At 34.0% G+C, this 6,483-nt stretch overlaps 1 pseudogene; it reads right to left on the bottom strand.

Annotated features, from left to right (window-relative positions):
• Positions 1–308: 308 nt before the first annotated feature.
• Positions 309–404, bottom strand: LOC114237641 (U6 spliceosomal RNA; annotated as a pseudogene).
• Positions 405–6,483: the final 6,079 nt, after the last annotated feature.

Genomic DNA, 6,483 nt, shown 5'->3' on the forward strand with positions numbered 1-6,483 from the left:
GATAAGTTGGAGTCTTTGTCTGCCCAATCTAGTCCCATTTCCTTCCTCTTTCCCTATAAATTCAATGTGTCTTTTCTTTCTTTCTTGTTTTAAATGTCTCTCTATATTTATTTCTCTGTATCTTAGACTGGAACACAAAGCTTTAATTTTAGTTTGAAGATAGGTGAAAATCACAACCTGGACTTGGTTCAAGGCTTTTATGTTGGTGTACCACAAACTCAGTTAATAAGCAGTGCTAAGGATATAAATGAGATAAGGATGCAGGTAGGTGAATTCAACTGCCCACTTCCTGCTTGTTTGTGTATCACAAAAAGTTTGGTGGCTTCAACAGCTCTAGTAACTTACCCAGGCTAATCTTCTCTGTATTGTTCCAATTTTAATATATGTGCTGCTGAAGCAAGCGCTGGATGTGTCTTTTCATTCAAATTTTATGCCTTTACACCCATAAAAATATATTCAGATAAAATTTAGAGTATTGTTTTATGTTTTAGACTTTACTTAAATGAATTCATCCTGTATAAATTATACTGCAACTGCTTTTTTTTTCTGACAGCATTGTTTTTTTAATCCACTAATTATGTATATATGTGTGTGTGTGTGTGTGTGTGTGTGTATATATATATTTATATATATATATATAATATTAGTGGGTTGCTTTTACTTGCTGTATGATATTCTATCATTTAAACATACCATATTTTAGTCAGTTATTTTCCTTCCGATAGACATTTCAGTTTTGGTCAATATTTTGCATACGTACCCTCTTATAAATGTGTGAGAGTTTCTCTAGAGTATGTATCTAAAAGTAGGAATGTTGAGTTTTACAGTATGTCCATGTTAACCCCATGTCCTTTATTTACTTTTTGCCAAAGTATTATACCTAAATAGTTAAAAATTCAGAGTATAGCATAAAAATTGTAGAGTATAGCATAAAAGTATAGCATAAAAAATTGTAGTCCCATTTTCTACCTTCTCTCATTCTTCTCCCTGGAAGCCACCACTTGCAACTGTTTTAAAAGTTTATTCTGATATTTACCTCCATTTATATACAATACGCACGTACTGCCATTGCTTGATTATTAATCGTAAACATCTGTTGTCTTCTTGCTTTGGAACATAAAGACTTTAGCTCATTCATAGCTTCTTGTTCCTTCCTTCTATTTTTCTATATAATTTTGTATCTCAGTTTTTGCTTATTAAATCTCTAATTGTGTCAGCATCTTTTGACTACGTAAATATTCATCACTGTTGAGCCAAACATTAGACTATGCTTTTATTTCCTATCTTGTTCTTTTTTCTGAAGTTGATAATTGCTTGATTTTTTATCTTCATTCATTATTTTTCTTTGAAAATTTGAATAAAGTTTTCCCATAGTTCCAAAACTGCCATAAAATATATCTCAATATAATTTTCATCAGGCCTAAACTTTAGGACAATTTATTTGTTCTATTTCCCCCCCTGGAAACATCAACACTGGACATATCTGATGTCCTGACAATCTGAATTGGTTGCATTCTCAGCTTTGATGTTCACTGTTATCTTGGAACTTTCTTTCGTCACCATTTTTGGAATTTTGTTTGCTTTCCTTCTATCTTCTTTCTGGAACCAAAAGGAGGAAAGAGGAGAAGGGTCCTACTGCTCAGTATGAATTCTTTTCACCACCTTTTCATCTATGCCTGGTCATCTTCAAACTGGGACCTCTCTGTATTTCCAGAGAACAAACACTGTTTCCCTGCAGGGATTGGGGAAGTTGCCTGGCTTCTTTGAGGATGAGAACTTGGGAGTTTCATTACAAGCTGTACAGTCTTACAAGCAATCTCTGTGTTTTCAGCCCCTTCTCTGCATCACTGCCTCCAACTCTTGAGCCATTCTAGGGTTCTGAGGGCTAAGGCAGCTTGCTTATCTTTGCTTCTCCCAGTTTAGGCAAAAATGTTGTGTTTCTGTTTCTTTTTCTTGTTGTTTGAGATAATTTCCAAATGGGGAAGCAGTCAGAAATGTCTTCTGTTCCTTCTACTATGGTATACTGCTTCTTCAGAGGACGCAGAAGTTAGACTTCCACATACCCAATAACTATTGTGGCAGCAGATGCTGGAACCAAATTAGGAATGCCACTGAGAGATCTGATTTTCTATGTCAGAAAACAACTCTGAAAAGAGAGCCACCTTAATTATTGTATATTTCTAGGCCCAATAATTAGAGAGCCAATTAAGTAGTATTTGCTGACTAAAAAATTACAACATAGGAAACAGGAAATTATAGTGCAGTATATCAAAGCAACAGTACTTGTAAATTCAAATTGCTTGAGTCAGTCAGCCTTTACCTGGTGCGTTTTAGATATTCATTGTTTGAAGGACTTAAATAATACAAGGTGAATTGATGTAAAAGTCTGAAGATGGGGGTCAATGCTAAAGATTTGGGGGAGGGGAGAGTAAGATACTGATGGTAGTAGCTAAGGCCCAGAGAATAGACGGGATTGCTTCAGAAGAGTATGTCAAGAGAAAGATGTGGACCAAGAATGGCATTCTAAAACTCAATAACATTTAAGGGATGTCATAGGAAGAAGAATTTATGAAGGTGAATGAGGAGGATAGGTCAGACAGGAAAAGGAAAAGCAGGAGGGAGTCAAATTTCAGAAGCCAAGGGATTAGAGAATTCAAGGACCCAGGAGGACTTCTGGTTTGAAGATAGTGTCATATGTAGTTGGCATTTTCCTTTTCTCTTACTAAAAATCATCTGAAAGCAGCAAGGAGAATGAGAAAATAAAAGAACACAAACCAGGAGACAGCTAAAACCGCAATCCACCAGATAGGTGGAAATGATGATGAAAGCTTTAAAAATTAAGCAAAAGTAGTCGTAGGAGGAAGCAGAGAGAACACAACATTATCTGAGAATATCTTAGAGCCAGCAAAGTAAACTTCTCAAAGGCAATAAGCATAGCCTAGGGAACAAAATCTAAATATGTTGTTTGGGAATAGGGTGTATGTTGGTTGGATGAGACTACCTGTAGGATCAGTTGTTAGAAGTGGGATTGCTGGGTCAAAATGCAGGAACCTTGGAAGTTTTGTTAAATACTGACAACTTGTCTTCTACAGATTTTAAACTCATTTACACACCAACCGGTAATGAATAAAAATGCCCGCTTCTCTATGCTCTTGTCAAGAGTATGATATTAAACTTTTGACTCTTTGCCAAAGTTATAGGTGAAAATTGATATTTCAGTGTATCTTTATATATGTTTCTCTTCCTGTGAGAAAGTTGGAGCATCTTTTCATGTGACCAAGAACACATGAAATGTCTCTAGATTTTTCCACATTTTCCATATTTTTCTCTATAATGCTGATTTGGAGACACTTTTACTATATAAGGGAAATCAATCATTTGTCAATGAATAAATTGCAGGTTATTTCCAGCTTTGCTCTTTTTAAAAAAACTTTAGTGGGTTTTCCATGTAATTGTTATAAAAATTAATTGTAGTCAAATAGTTTTTTCTTTTATGGCTTTTCGTTTGGAAGCATACTTAGAAAGAATTTCCTTATTTCAAGATCGTAAATTTTTTTTCACATGGTTTCTTCTAGCTCCTTTATAATCTATTAATATTTGAGTCTTTGATCAATCTGGAATTTTTCTTATTTTAAAATGGGAAATATGAATCAAATTTTGTTATTTTCCATAAGGCTACTCCAATAGCATTTATTAAGTAATCATCTTTCTCTTAATGACTCAAAACATTTACCTTTTTTTTTCTTTGTCCCCTCGGTGTGGCTTGTGGGGATCTCAGTTCCCCGACCAGGGACTGAACCTGGGCCACGGCAGTGAAAGAGCCGAATCCTAACCACTGTACCATCAGGGAACTCCCCTTCATGACTCAAAACATTTAAATTCTCATTTTATTTTATCTGTTTCTGGACACTCTAGTCTATTTCTTCTATGTGTTGGTTTATTATTATGCTATACCACACTGTTTTCGTTAACTGGTTGGCTACTTTTTTAAATACTCTTTTTCAGAAATGTACTGGCTATTACTTATTTTTTAAACTTAAATTTTTGTTTAAAAATTGTGGTAAAATGTACATAACATAAAAATCACTATTCTGACCATTTTAAAGTGTATAATATAGTGAAGCTAAGCACATTTCCATTGCTGTGCAACCATCAACACCATCCACCTCCAGAAATCTTCCCAAACTGAAACTTTGTACTCATTAAACAATAACTCTCCATTCCTCCCTTCTCTCAGTTGCTGGCAATCATGATTCTACTTTCTGTCTCTATAATTTGACTACTCTAAGTATCACATGTAGGTGGAATCATATAATATTTGTCTTTTTGTTTCTGGCTTATTTCACTTAGCATAATGCCCTTAAGATTCAAACATTTTGTAGCATGTGTCAGAATTTCTTTCCTTTTTAAAGGCTGAGTAATATATAATGATACATTATTATTGTCATATATATTCATCTGTTCCGTTCATCTGTTGATGGACACTTGGGTTGCTTTTACCTTTTGGCTATTGTGAATAATGCTGCATGAACATGGGTGTACAAATACCTGTCTGAGTCCCCGCTTTCATCTCTGTTGGGTATATACCCAGTAGTGGAATTACTAAATCGTATGGTAACTCTATTTCATCTTTTTGAGGAACAACTATACTGTTTTTGACAGTGGCTGCATCATTTTGCATTCCCTTTTCACTCTGTTGATAGTGTCCTTTGCTCCACAAATTTTACAGTTTTGATGAAGTCCACTTTATCTTTTTTTTTTTCTTTTGTTACCTGTGTTTTTGGTGCCATATCCAAGAAATCATTGTCAAATCCAACGTCATGAAGGTTTCCCCCTATGTTTTCTTCTAAAGATTTTATAGTTTTAGCTCTTTCGCTTGGGTCTTAATCCATTTTGAGTTAGTTTTTGTATGTGGTGTAAGGTGAGAGTCCAACTTTTTGTGTGTGGATATCCAGTTCTTCCAATACCACTTGTTGAAAAGACTGTCTTTTCCTGATTATGGTCTTGGTACCCTTGTCAAAAAGCATTTGATCACATATTATTTGTTTATGTTTTATATATAAAATTTAGAATCAGCTTGCTAATGGAAGAATCCTGTTAGTATTTTTTAAAATTGAGATATAATTGACATACAACATTATTTTAGTTTCAGATGTACAACATAATTGTTTGATATTTGTATATATTGCAAAATGATCAGCACAATAATTCTAGTCAACATTCGTCAACCATACATAGTTACAGAATTTTTTTTCTTGTAGTGAGAACTTTTAAGATTAACTCAGCAACTTTCAAATTGCAATACAATATTATTAACTATAGTCACCATGTTGTACAGTACATCCCGTGACTTAATTTGTTTTATAATTGAAAGTTTGTATCTTTGACTCCCTTCACTCATTTTGCCCACTCCCCATCCCCCACCTCTGTCAGCCATCTTTTATGTGTAGCTGTCCTGTTAATATTCTTATTGAGATTGCACTGAATTTATAGATTAATTTAAGGAGAATTTATATCTTAATAATGTTGAGTTTTTCTAACCAAGAATATGGTATGCTTCTTCATTTGTTTAAGTCTTCTTTTGTGTCCTTTAATATTATTTTAAAAGTCTTTATATAAATGTCACATACTTTTTACTTAATAAAATCTTAGCTGTTTTATCCTTTTTTTATTGTTATTATAAGTGAGATTCTTTCTTAATATTTTTAAACCAATCACAGTATGTATATATGAATTCTTCTGTTTTCAGTTCATGGAGAAAATATGAATATATATATTAATTTCATGGTGAAATGCGTGGGTCACAATTTTTACTTATCCTTCAGCAATATTTTCTGGAGAATGTTCTTCATAAGCTTTCCACATTTATTTGCTCTGGTAGAATCTTTGTACAGATCTTGTGCTGGTTCTTTATTGATTACTCATTTTGAAGGAAGTAAGTTTTTGCTGGACGAGGTACGTGTGGGTGGCTCATGTTGGGAAGGAGCCAGAGCCGTGTTGAGGCTAGCTGGAATTTCCTTATGATCTAGAATTTTTGTGTGTGTGTGTGTGTGTGTGTGTGTGTGTGCGCGCGCGTGTGTGTGTTTTAAAGCCTTTACTTCTCCCCAGTCAATGGAGATAGGCATGCATGTATATCCAATGGAATAGAGGTTTTCACAATGCAATGTGTCTCTTCACCCTTCTGTCACAGACACAGACCACTTCCTAACATGTCTTGCTTGTTTTAACCCTTATTTAGCCCCACTCCATCTTTTTATTGGACTTAAACTCTTTGTTTAACATGGTTTAGGAATCTTTACTCTGGAAGTCTCCAACTTAGGGATTTGTAAGAGTTTTTATATATTTTGGATAATAGCTCTTTGTTGCTTATATGTGTTGAAAATATATTCTCTCCTCTTGCTATACTATTAAAAATATTTTCAGTAATTTCCAAATTTTTTTAAAGATAGCATAGGTAACTTCTGGTTATAATATATAATAGCA

The sequence above is a fragment of the Balaenoptera acutorostrata genome, chromosome 11 (genome assembly GCF_949987535.1).
Source record: "Balaenoptera acutorostrata chromosome 11, mBalAcu1.1, whole genome shotgun sequence".
Taxonomy (NCBI): Eukaryota; Metazoa; Chordata; class Mammalia; order Artiodactyla; family Balaenopteridae; genus Balaenoptera; species Balaenoptera acutorostrata.